The sequence below is a fragment of the Macaca nemestrina genome, chromosome 17 (genome assembly GCF_043159975.1).
Source record: "Macaca nemestrina isolate mMacNem1 chromosome 17, mMacNem.hap1, whole genome shotgun sequence".
NCBI classification, from domain to species: domain Eukaryota; kingdom Metazoa; phylum Chordata; class Mammalia; order Primates; family Cercopithecidae; genus Macaca; species Macaca nemestrina.
Window position 1 is genome coordinate 10,263,887 of NC_092141.1, and position 19,172 is coordinate 10,283,058.

The following is a 19,172-nucleotide window of genomic DNA, read 5'->3' on the forward strand; positions in this document are numbered from 1 at the left end:
AGGATTCCTTCATGACACTTTCTTTGACCCACCAGGTAGAAGTGAATTATCCCCAATTCTGAATCTCCCAGTCCCTGCAGACTGTATATCATTCACAGGGACTTAGATGATAGTCATATAATTTTTCTCTTTTCTAGAACAGGGTCCAAAGTCCGGGTGCAGTGGTTGATACCTATAATCCCAGCACTTTGAGAGGCCAGGGCAGGAGGATCACTTGAGTTAAGGAGTTTGAGACCAGTCTGGGCAACACAGCGAGACCCCATTTCTGCAAAAAAATTTAAACATTAGCCAGGCATGGTAGTGCGTGCCTGCAGTCTCAGCTACTTGAGAGGCTGAGGTGGGAAGATTGCTTGAGCCCAGGAGTTCAAAACCAGCTTGGGCAACATAGTGACAAGCCTGTTTCTACAAAAACTTTTAAAATGAGCCAGGCATGATGGTGCACACCTGCAGTCCCAGCTACTCAGGAGGCCGAGGTGGGAGGATCGCTTGAGCCCAGAAATTCAAGGCTGCAGTGAACTATGAGTATGCCACTGCACTTCAGGCTGGGGAACAGAGTGAGACTCTGACTCTGGGAAAAAAAAATAAATAAATAAATAATAAAGTAAATAAATAAATAAAAGAACAAGATCTCAGTCTTTGGCTCCAACACTTAAAATATCTGTCAAATGTTTGATGATATAGGGGAAGCCCGAATGACATATTCTGACAGCAATAAAATTGTACTACATTTCACACCATACTAATCAGAGGAGCTGTCTGAAGAAACCCCATCCTCAGACAACTCCTCTGACTGGGCCAGTGTTCTGATACCAGTGCCCCCCTCTCCCAGTCACAGGAGAACAGAGCTGTGGCCCGCTATGGTGGCATGCCTTCTAGTTTGCAATCCACTCTGCTCTTAGATACATCACACCCCTATCACAGTCCTCCATAGGTTCACACTGGCCATAACACTGACTCATTGCAATGCCAGGGGAAGATATTTAGCACATCTTGAGGTTAGGTGGGTAAACGGAGCCTCAGAAAAGTTGACAAAATGGTCACACGGGTAGAAAGTGGCTGAATCCACCCAAATCCAAGTTTTATAGATTCAAACTTCCATGCTCTTTCCAGAGGCTGATCCAGATCGAGTTATACAATCCTGTGTTCATTACATGTCCCCGGCTTGCAAAACCAGAAAGGAACATCCGGGTGTGCGGGCCGCGTTGCACCCCCTTTCACTGTTGTGTACACCCACACACTGCCTGGTCCCATGACAGAATGTGCATAAACGTGGCATGTATGAGTAAGTCAGAAGATCGGTGTGGACCTGGTTTCCCGTCCCAATTTCCCAGAGCAGCTGTGTGACGTCTGGCAGAGCGTGTCACCTCTCTGAGCATCTCCCTCATCTAGAACCTGAGGGAGCTGTATCTGCTGGTTCCCAAGGACCTTTTCAGGCTTCTCCTGAGAATTCTACCACGCCACTTGGAGCCATGTGGCCTCTACAAAATCTAGCTCCACTGGGGAATTAAGAAAAGGCAGATTGAGGAGGAGATCCAAAATAGGAAACTGAGGTAAATCCCAGGAAATCAAGAAAAACTCACTTCCCACGGAGTTCATCTCAGATACATCCCCTGCCCAAGTGGCTTTCTCGTCTTTCCAGTTCCTTGGGTCACAGCGTGACCCAGGCTCACTGGAGGCATGAGGAGGACTGATACACGGGGAAACAGAAGAATCCCCCGAATCCCCCCAGAGCAGAGCCAAACCCAAGCCAAGCAAGAGGTCATCCAAGGAGGATTTCTCCTCCTGCAGGAGTGGCAGCTGCCTGGCGCTCAACCTGCTCCAATTAGCTTCGAGCATCTGCATCAAAGATAACTAGCAGCTCCCTGGTTCCAACTCACCTCAGCCTCGTGGTGTGTCCTTATGCAAATCTGACACGCTGGTCATTTTCTGCCACCATCCCCATATCCGCTGCTTCCCCGTGGCATCAGCTAATTCACTGTGCAAAGCAGCATTTATATATAGAAAGTTGCAGCCACGCAGGTTAGCATTAAAATAGAGATTTGACGTTGCCGTGGCAACCAAACAAATGATATTCAAAATGAAAGAGAAGTATTCTGCAATCGGAAAAGCATGTCCACAGCCTTCCAGGGCAGCTGGGCCCCTTCCCCCTGAGGGTGGGTGGGATGCCTCTGGAGAAGTGCCTGGTCCTGATGAACCTCCACCTCCCCATTAGGTCACCCCTCTGCTTTCAGCTGCAGCCATCATCCCCTGCACACGCTCCTTCCAGCCTGGAGTGGACCCGAGACCAAGACACTGAGAGAGTGTGATGATCCAACCAGGTAGAGCAATTTGCAAAAACTCTACTCCTTAAAGCGCCAAGGAGAAGCAACCCGTGGCCCTGGTGCTTTAGTAAGGAAGCTTCTGGAAACAAGGCTGGCCTTCTGCCACTGCCTGCCATAACGAAGAGTCAAGAGGCCACCAGCTAGCCAAGTGACACTGGGCAGACTTCTGTACCTCTCTGAGCTTCCAGCTTAAAATGAGCCGGGAGTGGGAGGCAGAAGCAGAAGCATAGGGTCTTAACCTCATGACTCCGGGATATGCAGCTTTTCCCCGCTACCACCACCTTCTTTTTCTACATTCCTCTTGGATATTGCTGAAGCCCCAGGGCCGGACAGAAGCTACTGATCCCCAGGTCTGACACATGGAATAACCCTGTCACTTCCCTTCTGTACACCTGGCCACCACCCAGAAAGCCCACAGCCCCCAAGACGAAATGTCTAGATTCCGGTCTTCAAGGAGCTCCTAACAAGGCTAGGGGCCTTGAACAAATCTGGGACCTTTCTGGGGCTCATTTCTATATGTCAAAATCAAGTGTGATCTAGAAAGACTTAAATTAAAAAGACTGCCAATACCAAGTGCCGGCAAGGATGCAGAGCCACTGGAATTCTCGTATGTTGCTCGTGGGAACACAAAATGGTACAGTCCTACTGTAGGGCAGTGTGGCAGTTTCCTGTAACATTAAACACACATTTACCATGTGGCCCAGCAATGCCACATGTAGCCTGTGTTTCTAACCAGGGAAGACTTTGTGCCCCGTGAGGACATTTGGCAAGCCTTGTACACATTTACCGGTTGTCATGATGGTGGTGGGAGAGGCTGAGTGAGTGCATTAGCTCCCTGCAGAGACACCTGTTGTTTCCAAAGAGACACCTAGAACCAAGAGTACCTCTGACCTAAGCTGAGGGCCAGAGAAGGGCCTTGGCTGTGCAAATCCACTGAAGGGTCTGCAAATGGTCTCCCTCCTGACCCAGCCCAAGCTTCTAGGCCAGGACCAAAACCAACTGTGCCAATCTGCTTCCCTCTCCTGGAGCAGTTCCCAAATCAAATGCAAACCTCATGGCTGCCCCACTGAACCCTGGAAGAACACAACTTCCTACTTACCCAGAACAACAACTTCAAAGCCACTTTGCATGGTTGCTGGCTCCGAAGCCACACAAAGATGACGGATTACAAGGAAGAAATCAGAACCATATGGATTTCATATTCAGCAAAATAAACAGAATTACAGCATCGGGGTTGGGCCCAAGAAACCAGGGGGCTGTGTTTGGCCCAGAGCCCGGGCTTGGTGGCCCCCAGCATGGGCTGGGCTCTCCCGGCCTCTCCTCCCCACCCATGACTCCCACAGACAGCGCCAGGGGCGTCCAGCCTGCTGTCTGCCCCTCCTTGCCAAGGCCCCAGCGAGCAATCCTGCTTCGGCTGACATTTTTTGTGTTTTACGGAGGTTTTTTATATCCTCTTTTATGGCACAGTTGAAGATAGTTCAGCTTCTTTTTAGTTTCATCCAAAGATGCACACAAGCACCGACAGGAATGTTGTGTCGTTAATGACAGTGTGACGGCCCTGGAGCCTCTGGGGGGAAGCTATGGGAGGGGGCAGCTGTGGCACCCACCCCCTTTCAGGCCCCTGATTCATTTCTCCCACAGCGAACTGCGCTGGGCGTTCCCACTCCCAGCCTCCCTCTCAGCCCAGAACAGAGGAACTCTTTCCTCTCCCAGTTTCTAGGGGAACAATATGGCACTCCATGTGTAGCCCGTGTTTCTGAACCAGGTGCACTTTTGCCCCCGGGGGCCAATGGGGCAATATTTGATGACATTTACTAGCCAAGGATGCTGCTAAACGCTCGACAATGCACAGGACCACCGCCCACAACAAAACAATCATCCAGCCCAAAATGTCAACAGCAACATGGCCAAAAACCCTGGTATAGACACTGACCAGGCTTCAGTTGGTTCCCAGTGCCCCTGACCAAGGTGCATGTCCACGGAGGGATCAAGCTCAGGACTTTTAGAGATCACAGACAAGTTCTGATCTACATCAAGGAGGAATATTTACCATTCTGGTAATTACTTTAAAGCAAGCTCTAGGCTGGGCACAGCGGTTCATGATTGTAATCCCAGCACTTTGGGGGGCCAAGGCGGGTGGATCACTTGAGGTTAGGAGTTCAAGACCAGCCTGGCCAACATGGCAAAACCTCGTCTCTACTATAAATACACAAAACATTTGACATCCCTGAAGGAAGACAGCCTGCTGGGTGTCACTTGGCTACCTGGTGGCCTCTTGACTCTTCGTGATGGCAGGCAGTGGCGGAAGGCCAGCCTTGTTTCCAGAAATCAAGACGTCAGCTGGGCACGGTGATGCACACGTGTAATCTTGGCAACTCAGGAGGCTGAGACATGAGAATCAGTTGAACCCGGGAGGTGGAGGCTGCAGTGAGCCGAGATTGCGTCACTGCACTCCAGCCTGGGAGACAGAGGGAGACTCAGTCTCAAAAATAAATAAAAAATAAAATAAAATAAATTCTACAACTGATTGGGATATCATTTGATCTTCCAATGATTCTCCATTGATATAGAGAAAAGATAAACTTTAAAAACATAAAATGCATCTTGCCTATAGAAACCACACGAACACAGTGGGCACAGATCATTTAAATCTTTTGATGTGAGTAACTTTAAATAACACAGCTAATTCTGCTTTGCTGGTGGGTTGCTTTTTGGTCTCAGAAATCCCTGAACCAGCAAATCAGGGCTGCTCGCATGCCTATGCTCTCCCTTTCCTTTCTTCTCTCCCCCAGGAGTGCTGAGCCACCGTTGGCTGACGCTAACTCCTAATGACCCAGCAGATCTCAGTTCCCACCGCGAATGCCCTTTCACCCCCCAGGATCCTGTGGGTAGCCGAGCAGTCCTGCACAATGTGGGTGAGGCCTGCAGTACCTGGAGCAGCCCAGGGGAAGGCGGGGACGTCCAGGGAGCTCCATCTACACTGTGCAGACATCAGGGGGCACACAGTAGGATGGACCCCTCCTGGACCCCTCCCCCCAGCAAAGGCAACCCTTGCCTCGCTCTGTGCTCCCATTTACCTGCTGCCTGGGCTTCCCAGAGTGGGCCAAGAAAGGGAAGCAGAGTGGCTCTGTGGTGGTTTCATGGGGTTTCCCCTAGAGGAACAGATAGGCAGAGCTTGCTAATGCCACTTCTTTGTCATTCTTGCAAAAGGAGTCCCTGCTCCCGCCTACCTCCATCAAAATAATAGGTGCATGGTGGCACCCGGCACGTGTGTGTGTGTGTGTGTGCGCGCGCACGCACATGATACTCACAAAGATGTCCCCATGTCCTACACCACAGGAGGGCCCCTGCCATCCTGCTCTCTCTGCTGAGGAAACCTCTTAATTAACTTCTCTGTTGCAATGATCCACCATTTTCTGCCAAAGCTACCATCTCTGCTCCAAAGCAGGGAAGCAGCAGCTCCAGCAAAGCCCTGACAAATCATCTGGGTTCTACAATTATGCTCATTTCAGAGAATGAATTCAAGGTTCGAACAGTTCGGCAGTTTGCCCCAGGCAAACGGGGGCAAAGTGCATACACCTGCAGCTAATAACAGCGGGGCCGAGATCAAGGTGTCAGGGTGAGGATCTCATCCAAGGTCACACTGCTAACAAGATATGACACCGAGAGCTAAGCCCTGCACATCTGGCTCTGGAACTCTTAACCCATCACCTCGACTCTAACCTGTTCACCACGGCAGCTTCCGGACCACCATCTAGTATGGTTCCACCGTGGGTCACCGTCCCTGGCCAAATGCTTCCTTCAAGACACTCAGGCCACGGGCTCCCCCTTGCACGGGTAGTGAGGGGGTCAGAGGAAGCGTCTTGTTTTTCATCCAGCCACAGCAGTTCCTTTGTTGCCTCAATGCCCCTAGTGAGTCACCTCCTCCAAAGGCCATTGCCAAAGAGAGCCCCATTTTAGCATGAGCGCTCGTCCCCACTTCCCTTTTCCATTTCCCAACACGGCCCTCACCACCTCGAACATGAGTCACATACATGCCAACAGAAGTTCAAAGATGCTCTGATAATGTGATTTTTAAACACGCGGTCCCAGCAGCGGTGGCTGCTGCAGCTTCTTGGACCTCTCACTCAATCCCCTCCACCTTCTGGGGCCTCCCGGATCGACGTCTTCATTTCCCGGGCTCCACAACACGCAGGGAGTGTGAGTCTGCTTTTCACACGTGGGAGTCTCGTGCCAGAGGCTGGGGCAGAGGGAAAGCGTCACAGCCTGATCTGGCATTTCCAAGCACAGCCTGGGGGGTCTGTGACCTGGAAAGCACAGCAGGTTCTCGTAGCACCTATATGCTGTGTGGACCTGCCCAGCGGCCAGACACACCCCGGCTTCTGAAAGAAGCACCTTGATTTTTCTACTGTGGAAACACCTTTCCCCTTTCTCAGCCGTCCAGGTTTCTGGGGGTAAGTGGCTCCTGCCTGGCCAGTTAGCACGTGCCCTCTCCCCAACCGCAGTACTAGTTCACGAATGCGCACGTTACCCATCTGGGGCCGGATACCTGGAATTTGGTTTTGGAATTACTGGGAACAGATGTATTACTATTAAAGGATGCAAGCCTGAAGCTGCCGATGGTCACGATGAAACCTTGCAGGAAGTCTCACTGAGAATGGAGTCAATGGAGAAGGAAAGGGGCTGATGAGGAAGAGAAGGAATCAGAGAGAAACATCAAACTGCTGACACTGTTTAAGCCACTTGATCAAACCATACCTGAAGCTGAACTTCCTGGCACTGTTCCTTTTTTTGTTTGAAGCCAATTTGAGTGAGATTTCTTTTCACTGATCTCGCTCTGTCCACAGGCTGAAGTACAGCAGTGCAATCATAGCTCACTGCAGCCTCGAACTCCTAGGCTCAAGCAATCCTCCTACCTCCGCCTCTCAAGTATCTGGGACTACAGGGGAGTGCTACCACACCTAGTGAATTTATTATTTGTAGAGATGGGGGTCTCACTATGTTTCTGAGGCTGGTCTCAAACTCCTGGGCTCAAGTGATTCCCTGCCTCAGCCTCCCAAAGAGCTGGGATTACAGGCATAAGCCACCACACTTGGCCTGAGTAGGATTTCTGTAACATTTAATAGAAAGAGTCCCGGCTAACAGTTCCTTGGTAAAGGGCAAAGTATACAGATAGCAATCATCAAAGCTAAAGAATATAAAGCAGGGAGAATGTAGAGATTCGGTTCCTTTCTTGAGCCTGCACTTGTGGGTAAGCTTCTCTTCCAAAGATATCTGCATTTCTAAAAACCTTCCTTTAGCCACTGTAACACGTGACCATAAACTTGGTGTCTTAAAGCAACAGAAATGTATTCTCACACTTCTGGATGCCAAACATTCAAAAATTAGTATCACTGAGCTGAAATCAAGGTACTGATAGGGCCATATCCCAGAGGGCCAAGGGGAGAATTCAGTCCTTGACTCTTTCAGCTCCTGGTAACTGCTGGCATTCCTCGGCTTGTGGCTGCATCACTCAAATCCCTACCTCCCCAATTATACCCTTTGTCTTCCATCTATAGTTGAATCTCCTTCAGCTTCTCTCTTATAAAGATGCTTGTAATTGCATTTAGGGCTTACTCAGATAAGCCAGGAAAACCTTCTCAAGATTCTTCATTTCATTGTACCTGCAAAGACCTCTTTTCTAAATAAAATAACATTCCCAGGTTCTGCGGATGAGGACCTAGACATATCTTGGAGAGCCATTATCAGCTGCCCTCATCAGGCCAAGTCAGACCATGGATCAGAAACGTTGCTGTCAATACCTCTGATGCTTCCCCAGGTCCTCCTGGCTGGGACCTTGGGGCCAATTGTGCCAGTCACGTAGCACTGGAAGAAGAAATAGCCAGAATGTTGGGCTGGACTCAGAGCGGAAGATATGCAAGAGCACAGAGTGCCAGGGAGGTTGAGCAGGATTGGAAGTCCCAAAGGTGGTCTATCCAGAGCTCAGGTTAGGGGGCTGTATGCTTGGGACCAAAATGTAACTTGACCTTGAAATAAGATTAAGGGAATTACAGTATACTCCTCTCTATACTCCTCTCTATACTCCCATTTCCCCAGTGACCAGATTGCTATGGGGTAGGCTAGGAAGGCACCATCTATAGTGGAAGTGGGAGGGAGAGGAAAGGAGGGATTGAGGAAGCACAAGACACTGTGACGAGGAGCCAAGGCCAGGCTAATCTGTTGCCCAGGCTGGAGTGCAATGGCACAATCTCGGCTCACCACAACCTCCGCCTCCTGGGTTCAAGCGAGTCTCCTGCCTCAGCCTCCTCAGTAGCTGGGATTACAGGCACGTGCCATCATGCCTGGCTAATTTTGTATTTTTAGTAGAGATGGGGTTTCTCCATGTTGGTTAGGCTGGTCTTGAACTCCCGACCTCAGGTGATCTACCGGCCTCAGCCTCCCAAACAGCTGGGATTACAGGCATGAGCCACCACGCCCGGCCTGGCCAGGCAAATTTTTTTTTTTTTTTGCAGAGATGGACTCTCACTATACTGCCCAGGCCGGTCTTGAACAGCTGGCCTCAGGCCATTCCTTCACCTCAGCCTCCCAAAGCACTGGGAATGCACGTGTGAGCCACTGTGCCTGGCCTATACTGTCAATTTTGTAAAAACAGTTAACTATTTATTTCAAGGTCTATTAATTAGGAAAAAACATATAACTAGTTCAGAAAGCCTGAGATGTGGCTGTCATTCTGCAGGGCATCATGGCAGCCTTGCTCTGCTTGGACTGGCTCTGGGGGTCACTGAATTTTGGAGTCAGGGGGAGCCTTTCCAGGTCACCAAGTCCTGACAGTGTAGTGGTGAAGAGAGTGGACTTGGGAGCCAGACTGCCTGGGTTCAGATCCATGCTTTGCCAGGACAAGTTGCTTGATCTAGCTGGACTATCTCATATCAGCAATTCCCGCAAAGACAAAAAATAATAATGATGATATAAGTATGAATAAAAATACCAGTTACAAGGATCAAATGAGTTAATCATGTACATAAAGCATTAAAAATTGGCCTCTCCTTGCTGACACTGCAGCCAAGTGATAGCTCCTTCTCCCAGCTCCATGGTTCTGCCATCCTATAAAAAAGGTTCTGATGAAATCTGGGGGAGGGATGGGGTCGGGGGAAGTGGAGTTTCCAGCCCGCCACAGCAGAGTCTCCTCTGTCTTCCATTTTATCCCAACCCCCTTCACTTCTTCATACAGACAAGAGGATCACTTCTGAGCCTACTTCAGTCCTATTCCCCCGACCCGCTCTGGCTAGGGGGTAATCAGAAAGGAAAGCCCAACAGGACCAATGCTGAATCCCTGCCTGGTGATTCACAGAGAACAATCAGGCTGACCTTAAGTTAGGGATGTCTGCAAACACCTGTCCTAGTCCTCCTACACCGTGACAGTTCTTTGAAAATACAGCCCGGACACTCTCCATACATGCTACCACCCAGCCCCAGCTCAGGGTGGGCCTGATTGGAGATCATTCACCATCTCCTGCAAGTCTAAACGGTGGCTCAGACCGGGAGAAACAGATCCAGATTCATACATAACTGAATCAGGTCCTTCAGAGGCAAGTTGATATCAACATTCCTTAACCTTGACACTAACCACTGAGGTGTGGTCACTGTTACATTTTGTAAAGAATCGGGGTGCGGCATCTCTGATATTGCAGGTCCAAACCAATGGTCTCTACCTTGGTCATTCTCGAGAAAACTATCTTGGGATTGTGCTCTGTCCTTCAGAGGCTTAACACAAACCACACCTGAGACTTCACCACACATAAAAACTTCCCAATACTTCCTCCCAAACCTTTTAAGCTGCTTTGTACGAAGCACAGTGACATCACACAGCACCTCAAAGAAGGATAGGCACCCCCATATGCGCTTGATAGGCCGGCTCTTCCCAGAAACATCACCAGCTCCTTCAGGGCACTTCCCTAAGTTTGATTCTAGGAGAACTTTTGCGGAACCTTTGCTAGGAAGTCCCTGACCCATTGAGCCAGGATGACCCACTGACCCACATGAGGCCCTGGGTTTCCTTCCCTGACCTGAAGACAGAGGCAGGCTATGCTGGGAGTCCCCAAAACCACCCTCAGCTCTGACGATTCCCTAGAAGGACTCATGGGACTCAGCATATATTTTACTTGTGGTGAAGACTTACGGCCAGACACAGTAGCTCACACCTGTAATCCCAGAACTTTGGGAGGCTGAGGCAGGAGGATCGCTTGAGGCCAGGAGTTGAAGACCAGGCTAGACAACATAGCAAAATCCTGTCTCAAAAAACAAAACAAACAAACAAACAAAAAAAAAAAACACACACACACACACACACAAAATTAGCCAGGCATGGTAGCACACGCCTACAGTTCCAGCTTCTTGGGAGGCTGAGATGGGAGGATTGCTTGAGCCCAGGAGTTTGAGGCTGCAGTGAGCTAGGATCATACCACTGCACTCCAGCCTGGGTGACAGAGTGAGATCCGGTCTCTATTTTTTTTTTTAAAGGGTCTTAATACAGCAAAAGGATACAAAGCAAAATCAGTGAAAGGACACAGAAACTGGGACAAGGTCCCAAGAAAACCAGGTGCAAGTTCAGGAGTCCTCTCCCAGAGGAGTCACATAGGATGTGCCTAATTCCTCCAGCATTGAGTCCTGATAGCACGTGTAAAATACTGTCTAGCAGGTAAGCTCATTACAGACTCAGTGCCCAGGGTTTTGATTGGGAGCTGGTCATGTAGGCACCCCCTGCCTAGCATAAACACAAACTGCAGACTCCCTGAAGACATCCAGGTATTCAGCACAAACCATATTACTTACACGAACAGTTTAGAGAAGAGCCACCCTTACTATTTAGGGAATAGTGGGAGCCCTTCCTAAACGCAAATTCCCAGACACCAGCCAAGGGCCCATATTGCAAGCAGGCCTTTCTAAGGAGGGCACCCCGGCCTGCTATGTTGACTCTCTCTGCACCGTGCCCATGGAATGTTTAATTGAAGGGATCTCCCCTTCGGTCTTCGAATCCTGCCACTAAATCCTTGACAGGGGACAAGCCTCTCAAACACTAGTGTGGACAGAGCTCATTCCCTCACAAAGCCTCCTCTTCCACGTTGGCCTGTGATCCTTGCTAGCCCAGGAACACCAGCCTCTGAGTTCAGTATTTCATGCCAATAAACACTTCACATAATAACCACCACTACTCTGATGCTGGCTCAGGCCCTGCGCCAAACACATGACAAGCATGAGCTCATTTAATATTAATGTTTTATGATGGAGTCAACTATGCCTTAGAGACGCAAAGCGACTTGCCCAAGGTCACAGTGTTAATGGGTTTGAACTCTGGTCCATTTGACCCCATAGCCGGAGACCCCGAACCCCCCACATCCAGCATCTCCTGGGAGACGATCTTTCATTGATCACCATGATGATTTTCAGCATACTCTCCTACCACTTTTTCCTCTTATTTGCTAATAATTTTTAAGGTGACTCACTTTTCTCTTTTAAAAATCGCACTGAACAGAAAATTTATGTGAGTCTCTGAATGGAAAACTAGTGACATTTGCCAGAAATCTATAATAACCATAAAAATAACCACAACAAAAATCAAGCAATGTTATTCAATCTTTGCTGGATACCGCTACCTGCTGAGGCCTGCCCTCGCCCGGCACCTCCCAAAACTTTCTCCTCAATGTCATCAGAAGCAAGGAGAGAACTGCAAAAGGAATGCCCTTCTCTTGATATGGTTCACTGGTACTGAAAAAGTCTCGTCCATAGACCATCTAAACCCATCTTGGCACAGCACCTTGGGAAATGCTATACTAGACCATAGGCTCTAGATGACCTGCCCTGTTGGGCTCACTAGTCTCAGCAGGGACTCCTGGTTTTCTATGCACCCCACTCCTCCATCCCCAGTCTTGAGGTTTGTTCCACCTCCTTCCTCTCTCATTCACTCTCATTTATTCTCCAACTTTTGTGGCCACTAAGTCCTGAGAATCATCCAGCCACCAGCCCGGGTCAGCTGCCCAGCCTCCCAGCCCAGCTCTCCCTTCATTCTCTCTCTTCATTTTTTTTTTTTTTCCAATTATTTTTTGGAGAGGGAGTCTCGCTCTGTCACCCAGGCTGGAGTGCAGTGGCACGATCTCAGCTCACTGCAACCTGCGCCTCCTGGGTTCAGGCGATTCTCCTGCCTCAGCCTCCAGTGTAGCTGGGACTAAAGGCCTGCGCCACCATGCCTGGCTAATTTTTGTATTGTTAGTAGAGATGGAGTTTCACCATGTTGGCCAGGCTGGTCTTGAACTCCTGACCTCAAGTCATATGCCCACTTCAGCTTCCCAAAGTGCTGGGATTACAGGTGTGAGTCACCATGCCCAGCCTCCCTTCGTTCTTCTTTCTGTTTTCATGGGCTCTGCTCAGCTTACCAGGCTACTGGCCTGGCCTTGCAGAGAGAAAATGCCAGCAAAGATGCTGTCCCTCCTGCCCTATTCTAAAATCTAGGGTCTAGGGAGAGAGGGGCAGAGGCAGAATGGGGACATCACAACCTAGGGGACAGAGTTTGGGATGGGGGCGAAGGAAGAGCATACAGAGAGCAGAAGTCGGAAATGTGATATTCGGTTGGTGCAAAAGTAATTGCGTTTTTTGCCATTAAAAAATGGACTAAATCACAATTACTTTTGCACCAACCTAACTATTTCTCTAGAAACCAGGGACTCCCACATCCCCATCCCTGTCTGACTCCTACGCAATCCTCTGGCCTAGCATCTGGAACACCCACTCAGCCCAATTATGAACTCAAAGGAGCCACCTGACTGGGTCAGAGGGTCCCACACAGAAGCCCATTGGTGGGGTGTTCCCAGCCAGCAGGACCCCAAAGAACTCCAGGCAGAGAGATCCAGTGAGGCGACTTAGAGCTCAGGCTCATGAGGCAAACAGAGCTGTGCTCGAGTCCCGACTCCACCATCCCCCTTGGGCAAGTGGCTTTTCCACATCTGAGAAATAGGACCAAAAATATTACAAACCACGCAGGGTTGTTGTGGGAAGATGCGAATCACTCTGGGTCTGTGCCCAGGATACATTATTTCCCCCAGAGCTGGCTGTGGGACTGGGGCTACAAGAACAAGAACAGAAAATGGGTGAGGGCAAAGTACAAGCATAGTCACCCCCGTGTCACGGAGAACAGCCAGACATGAGGTGGTGGGTGCAATCGGAGGCAGAGTCAGACAGCTGAGGGCTCACCTGCAGAGCAGAGGCTGCTTACGGGGCCATTGGATGTGCTTTGCTTGACCTGTAGACCTTTTAAAAAAATGTTTGACTTGGCCGGGCGCGGTGGCTCAAGCCTGTAATCCCAGCACTTTGGGAGGCCAAGACGGGTGGATCACAAGGTCAGGAGATCGAGACCATCCTGGCTGACACAGTGAAACCCCGTCTCTACTAAAAAAATACAAAAAACTAGCCGGGCAAGGTGGCGGGCGACTATAGTCCCAGCTACTCGGGAGGCTGAGGCAGGAGAATGGCATAAACCCGGGAGGCGGAGCTTGCAGTGAGCTGAGATCCGGCCACTGCACTCCAGCCTGGGCGACAGAGCGAGACTCCGTCTCAAAAAAAAAAAAAAAAAAAAGTTTGACTTATCTTCAAGCATACAAAAAGCATACAGGGAAAGGTCTTGTGAAAAAATAAAAAGGCCAGGCACAGTGGCTCACACCTATAATCCCAGCACTTTAGGAGGCCAAGGCAGGCAGATCACCTGAGGTCAGGAGTTCAAGACCAGCCTTGCCAACATGGTGAAAGCCCTTCTAATAACAATAATTAAAAAAATACAAAAATTAGCTGGGCATGGTGGCACGTGCCTGTAATCCCAGCTACCTGGGAGGCTGAAGCAGGAGAATCGCTGGAACCCAGGAGGCAGGGGCTGCAGTGAGCCAAGATCGCGCCACTGAACTCCAGCTTGGGCAACAGAGTGAGACTCCATTTCAAGGAAAAAAAAAAAAAGAGAAAAAAATAAAGACTTCAGTTGTCTCTTGAAAACTCAGGTGGGCCATACTGCAGGTGCTATCGACAGAATGAGGAGAAATGCTGCCATGTTTTCCACCATTCTCTATCACAGCGGTCTGCAACCCTGGCTGCCCATGAGAATCACCCGAGAGCTTAGAAATGCCCTAGGAAGCCCCTGTCCCATTAAATCAGGATGCCTAGGGCTGGAGGTGGGGGGCTGATCTGAAGTCATTGGCCCTGAAGAAGCACCTCTACCTGCCTCACTCAGTGCTATTACCTGCCCGGCCCAGACACTACCTGCCCCGATAGCCAGTTCAGGCAAGATTCAGGAATAAGGAAAGACTGGGGCCCCAGAAGACAAACCCAGCACACAGGCCCCTGCTGGCAGCCCCAGCTTTAACTTAGTCCACGCCACAATCTCTTCACTGGAGGGGATGAAGAGCTGGCTTGGCGTCCCCGTTCCCCTCCCCCAGCCTTCGCCCATGGCTGCATTACCTCTATCCACCTTGGGAAGGACAAAGTCCCTGAAGGCCAAGACTATGTATGGAGAAGAGCCAAGGCAGGCATCCCATGCCCCAGGCCTGGGGACAGCCTCGAAGGGCATTCAAGTTCCAGGTTCTCCTGCTGTCTAACAGATGCTTCTGTCTTCAAATATGCTTTCTGTAAAACCCTGGAGCCACACCATCAGCTTAGAAACCCCCGGTTCCATCCCTCTCTGATAGAAGCATCTGTCCACAAGCCTTCCCTGATCCACAGGAGTCAATATAAATGTAAGGTAAAGAACACACCAGACGGCTTGCCAGCGCCGTTTCCGAGATGTGATGGGGAGAGAGGCTGGGGAAGTGCCGGCGCCCGTGGTCTGTCTGGCCCCAGGATTGGTACATTAGTGATTTATCTGCAATTTGGGGTATTACCCACTGGTTTTGTGCCATTTCTCTAAAAACGGGGAACTAATAAAAAAAAGAAAGAAAGAAAGTGGCATCATCGCTGCCAGCCCCATTCCATCATTCTAAGTATATGGAGTGAAGTGGTCTATGTCTAATCCAGGGCAGGCGGCACGACGGAAATAGAAAAGGTGGCCTTCCCCGGCCCAGGACCAGAGTGACAGCAAGGCAAAGGCTCACCGGAATGAGGCAAGGAAATGAGATTTTGATTGCATACATAAAGCGTGGCACTGCCAGAGAACAGTGACAAGTGACATGTGAATCGCACAGATGAGGGCTTCCCAGGACTCAACGTGTCCCAACAGGCCGCGTGGCTCAGCCTGAGAAACAAGAAAATGAGGGCAGATGTAATCACTATGCAGGTACCTCAGCAAACGAATTCTACCCCAGAGGCTCTGACACAGCTGGAGACAGGCCTGTTTCAGGATGCACAGTTTAAGGTCAAGGGGCACCCCTCCCCAGCCGGTGCAAGCTTGGATCCTTCCCACTCCCTGGTAACAATCCTGGAAGTCAGAGCACAGGACTTATTCTCCGAGCACAGGATCATTGTGCTGTCCTCAAGCACCTGGGGAGAGTAGGCGACAGTGTACACCTTGCTACTGAACACCTTGCTGTTATATAAGACACGGTCCATAGACCAGCAACACTGAGCTTGTTAGAAACACAGCATCTGCGGCACCCCCCAGACCTCCTACATCAGACTGTAGTTTAACAAGCGCCCCAGGTGAATCGTGCGCACATTAATGTTTGAGCAGCACTAATTTAAAGCTTATGAGCTATTTTACCAGTGCACAAGGGAATTTCAAGGTACTACTAGGTACTGATCAGGCGTGTGACAGCTACACGGGCGCTTGAGGAATTTCGAGACAGTTTCAGACAAGGCATCTCACCCTGACTTTTTTCTCAATTGAATTCAAGGCTGCAGCTACTTCCTCAGCTCTCTAACTCACTTATCAACCAAGGCGATCTCAGATGAAAATGTTTTCCCATAGCCATTGAGCCTGGCAGAGTAACATCTCAGGATGTATTTATCCACCTGTTTACTTATTTATCGGTGCTTCACGCTTACTCAAACATTTATTGGGCACCTACTATATGTCAGGCGCTGAGAATATGCAGATGAATGACCCCAGCCCTGTCCCAGGCAGAGCTTACGTTCTGGAAGAGAGAAAGATGGCAGGCAGCCACGCAGCAGTCTGATGGACATATGCAACGATAACAGGAGAAAGCAGGAGCTGAGAAAGCAGTGGGCGTCCAGAAAGTTCCTGAGATGGGGGGTGCTGCCCAAAGGTCATTGTAAGGACAGGCTTTCTCTTTGCCAGGCTTTTCTCTGCTTTTCTTGCTCCCTCCCATCTTACTTTCTGTTGGATTGATTGCATTTTATTTATTCCCCCTCCCTCTACACACTTTGCATTTATAGAGTCTATTTATACTACTTAGGTGGTTACACTGACATTTTTAACATGTACACTTGACTTCAAGCGGAAAGCTAATCAATAGCTCTTTTCTCCTTCTGAATAATGCAAAACCCTGGAAGGGTTTCACTTCGATCTCCTCCCTCCTACCTTCTCAGTGTTGGGTAGCATGAATCAGACAAAGATGCTATTTTCCCCCAAGTTCTGGAACTCCCTGGTTATTTGTTCTCTCCTGCCACTGACAATTTTCCAAGAAAATAAAAGTTCCAAATTGACTCAAGAGGAAATAGAAAACCTGAATAGGTCTATATCCTTCAAATGAATTGATTCGGTGATCTAAAATCTACCTTAAAAAATTGTACCTGTCGCTGTGGTTTTACTAAGTTTTCTCAAATCGTTAAGAAAAAAACACTTAATCCAATCTCTTCCAGAAATAGAAAACATTCAGCTCCTTTTTATAACACCCTGATATCAAGTTCAAAGGAAAACAATGGGAGAAGAAAGGAAGTAAAAGCTCCTAACCTCACTTAGAGAATAGGTGTAAAAATTCTAAATAAATGTTAGCAAATCCTGGAAATGCAGAGATACTGAAACATCAGAAAACTCATTAAATTCACCATATGAAAAGAAACTACAAGAAAAAAAAATAAGATAATCTGGATGCAGAAAAAGCACCTGACAAAACTCGACACTCATGTGTGATTAGAACTCACACACAGGACTAGAAGGAATTTTAGTCAGATAAATTATAACTAATGAAAATTAAGGGCTGGGTGCGGTGGTTCTCGTCTGTAATCCCAGCACTTTGGGAGGCCGAGGCAGGCAGAGCACGAGGTAAGGAGTTCGAGACCAGCCTGACCAACATGGTGAAACCCCACCCCTACTAAAAATACAAAAATTAGCCAGGTGTGGGGGTGGGCGCCTGTAATCGCAGCTACTCAGGATGCTGAGGCAGGAGAATCACTTGAACCTGCGAGGCACAGGTGCAGTGAGTGGTGATTGTGCCACTATACTCCAGCCTGGGTGACAGAGCAAGACACTATCTCTACAAAAGGAAAAGAAAGAAAGGAAAGAAAGGAAAGAAAGGAAAGAAAGGAAAGAAAGGAAGAAAGGAAGAAAGGAAGAAAGAAAGGAAGGAAGGAAGGAAGGAAGGAAGGAAGGAAGGAAGGAAGGAAGGAAAGAAAAAGAAAATTTAAATAAACTTCATACTTAATGGAAAACTCTGGAAGCTTTTCTGTTAAAGTCAGGAATAAAATAATGCTATTCACTATCATGGTTTCTCTTCTGCACTGAAGATATTACAACACAGTAAGGCACCAAAAATAAATAAATATAAGGATTAGTGCCGGCTTAGCCTGTAATCCCAGCACTTTGGAAGGCCAAGGCAGGAGGTCCACTTGAGCTGAGAAGTTCAATACACAGCCTGGGCAATATAGCGAGACCCTACCTCTGCAAAAAATTAAGGAAGTAGACGGGCGTGGTGGCACACACTTGTGGTCCCAGCTACTCAGGAGGCTGAAGGAGGCAGATCACTTGGGGCCGGGAGGTTGAGGCTTCAGTGAGTTATGATTGTCCCCCTGCACTCCAGCCTGGGTGACAGAGTAAGACCTTATCTCAGTTAAAAAAAAAAAAAAAAAAAAAAGCTGGGATCCCTGTAATCCCAGCATTTTGAGAGGCTGAGGTGGGCAGATCACTTGAGGCTAGGAGTTTAAGACCCCCCTGACCAACATGGTGAAACCCTGTCTCTACTCCAAATACAAAAATTAACCAGGTGTGATGGCGCATGCCTGTGATCCCAGCTACTTGGGAGGCTAAGGCATAAGAATCACCTGAATCCGGGAGGCAGAGACTGCGGTGAACCAAGAACGCACCACTGTACTCCAGCCTGGGGAAGGGAAGGGGGAGGGGAAAGGGGAAAGAAAGGGGAGGGGAAAGGGGAAGGGGAGGGGAAGGAGAAAGGAAGAGAAAACGATGGGGAAAGGGAGAGGGAAAGGGAGAGGGAGAGGGAGAGGGAGGGGGGAAGAGGAAGGGGAGGGGGAGGGGGGGAAGAGGAAGGGGAGGGGGAGGGGGAGGGGGAGGGGGAGGGGGAGGGGGAGGGGGAGGGGGAGGGGGAGGGGGAGGGGGAGGGGGAGGGGAGGGGGAGGGGAGGGGGAGGGGAGGGGGGAGGGGGAGGGGGTGGGGAAGGGGACAGACAGGAAAGGGGAGGGGAAGGGGGAAGGGAAAGAAGAAAAAAGAAAAGGAAAGAGAGAGAGGAGGAGGGGGGAGAGGGAAGGAGGGGGAGTGGGGGGAGAGAGAGAAAGAATAAAGAAAAGAAAAAAGAATAGAGATTGCAAAGGAAGAAACTGCTGATATCCTCATACATTATAATTGCCTACCCCTCCAATGCAAGAAACTCTACAAACTATCAGAACTAATAAGACAGTTCAAGATCTAGTGATAAAAATTACCAATATTCTACAGTAACTAACTACTGAAGGGGTAAAGGATATGCC

General features: G+C 49.3%; 1 protein-coding gene across 2 annotated transcripts in view; it reads right to left on the reverse strand.

Annotated features, from left to right (window-relative positions):
• Positions 1-19,172, reverse strand: part of LOC105473574 (growth arrest specific 7) — a 291,097-nt gene that overhangs the window by 147,620 nt on the left and 124,305 nt on the right. Inside the window, exon 1 of one of the 2 annotated variants that reach the window (XM_011727401.2) lies at positions 1,878-2,007. The exons of the other annotated variant lie outside the window; for it this stretch is intronic. The gene's annotated coding sequence lies outside the window, so the exon portion shown is untranslated. Of the gene's footprint in view, positions 1-1,877; positions 2,008-19,172 lie in introns of those variants that run through there. 2 annotated transcript variants of the gene reach the window in all.